The sequence below is a fragment of the Kogia breviceps genome, chromosome 1, assembly GCF_026419965.1.
Source record: "Kogia breviceps isolate mKogBre1 chromosome 1, mKogBre1 haplotype 1, whole genome shotgun sequence".
Lineage (NCBI taxonomy): Eukaryota > Metazoa > Chordata > Mammalia > Artiodactyla > Physeteridae > Kogia > Kogia breviceps.
This window is the reverse complement of record NC_081310.1, coordinates 201,755,556-201,757,782: the sequence shown is the minus strand read 5'-3', so window position 1 is coordinate 201,757,782 and position 2,227 is coordinate 201,755,556.

The window sequence follows — 2,227 nt, the reverse complement described above, 5'->3', positions numbered from 1 at the left end:
GGTCCCGTGGGTGATGTCTACTCACCTGTCATCCTGGCCATCACCTCAGCCGGCTGCCCCTGGGGGGCCAGAACCCCATCCAGTGTGAGGGCTGTGCCTGAAGGTCCCTCAGTGAGACCCACTCGGGGTGGGGCAGCGGCAGCCGCTAAGGCCTCTGGGACTTGTCCCCCGAGCAGCAGATGGGGAAGCAGGGAGGCTGCAGCCGAGGTCGCTCAGGTTCGCAACACCTGGGCCCGAGCCCAGGCCCGTCCCCAGACCAGAGATGTGCACCCTCCTTGGCTGCCCTTTGAGTGCCCCGAGTACCCCTCCACACACCCTGTGGCGTGACCCCTGCCTCCCACCCCCACTTTAGCCGGACGTTGGGGCTCAGCCTCTGGACTCCACGTGCCGGGGGCACTGGCAGAGCAGGGAGGGCACCTAAAACCTCTTCCCCCGGGGCTGGGGCCAAAGGTCACGCAAGCAAAGCCACAGGGCTGGGGAGCCGCCCCCTTGCTGCTTCAGGCCAGCGTCTGGGAGAGTCCAGGGCACCCACGGGCCTCACCGAGCTCCCAGGAAGCCGGCTGAGGTCAGGCCGTGCCTCTGTCCCCGTGGCTGCCCGTCCTGAGCTTCTGGGGGCAGGAGGCCCTCCCTGCAGGGTGTGGGGCGCAGACCAGCCCCACCCCCCATCTTCCAAGGGCTCCTCCCCCTCCTCGGCCTCACCCACACTGACCTCACCTCTTCCACCAAATCCTCAGCGTTTCCACATTCTGAGGTGGCCCAAGCTCTGGCCTGGACCTTTCTGGGGTGAAATGTGCCGGCAGTGGCCAAGCCCGCCCCGTGGTGACTCAAGTTCATGGCTTCTCCCCCGCCCCCCCCGCCCCGCCACCCCAGTCCTCTGGGCTTCTCCAACAGGCCTCCACCCACCCCCACTCGGCCTCCATCTCCACACCTGCTCTCGCCCCCAGCTGGCCCCCCAGGCAGACTTCCCAGGTCCTGGTACCCAGTGGCTCCCAGGTGTGGGAACCTCAGCAGGACAGGCCCCGGCCACCACGGGGCAGGAACTGCTGGATGCGGAGCCTGGCCCGAGAGAGAGGGGAGGCCAGCTGGGTGGACGCCCAGCGCTGAGGCCTTGGGTGAGGTCTGGCCCCGGCGCTGCTCAGACACAGGCCAGGAAAGGCCAGAAGAGGTTTCCAAGGCCACCGCCCTGAAGACCAGAAGCTTCGAGGGACCTCAGGCCTGGCCCACAGAAATGCCCCACCAGCCAGGTCAGGAGACGTCTTGGGTCCCCTGTCCTGTGGCCTCTGGGACCTCGGCTCCGCATCCCCTTCATTGTGCTCCACAAAGCCCAGAAGGTCAAGGTTCAGGGGTCAACAGCCTTTGCCAAGGAATGCGATCCTGCGGGCAGTGTCTCTGTCCACGGTGAGCCTGCCCCTCTGGCCCAGAGACCCCAGCTGGCCGGGCTGACCCCTGCCCTCAAGTAGACACTCTGTTCCTGGAGCAACAGGGCCTAGCTTGGGGTCCGTGCACGGCCGCCTCGAGGTCGGAGAGCCTCGGGCCCCGGCAGCGCTCCCGCCCTGCCCCGCCGCCCGTGCAACTGACCGCGGTCGCAGACACCTCCCAGCGGACACGCCGCCCACCCAGCCCCACAGCGGAGGGACAGCAGATGCTTCCCAACCACCAAAACGCCTGGGCAGGAAGAGGCCGCGCTCACACGTGCACCTAGATCCCGATGGGTGGGGCGGGGGCCGCTCCGCTGCCAGGGCGTCCACCGTGTCTGCCCGCGGTGGCCTCGCAGCAGTGCTTGCAGGGGCGCTCGGCCCGTCTCTTGCCAGGCTCTGGCCCACAAGGCTGTGTCCGCGGCACCTGCTCTGGCTCCCGGCAGAGCCTGGCCCCACCTCTGCCCAGGCCTGGGAGGGAGGGAGACCCAGGGCCGGAGCGGGCAGCAGGGGAGGAGGGAGGCGGGAGCTCCAGGTGGGGCCACGCGCCCCCCCCCCCCCGGCCTCTGCAGGGCACCCTCGGCCCAGACCTTGGGCTCCTCCCTGCAGGACCAGCCCCGAAACCCGACCCCAGAGCAGCCGGGACAGGACGTGACCGGGGTGTGCGGGGGGCTGCCGGAGCGCGACCCCCTACCTATGGGTGGGCCAAGGGCAGGCTCAGCGCATCTGGGCTCCCCAAGCCCAGTCCACACCGCCCCCAGCATCTTGGTGTTGGTTACAAAGAACCAAACAAAGCTGTCACTCGACCCAAC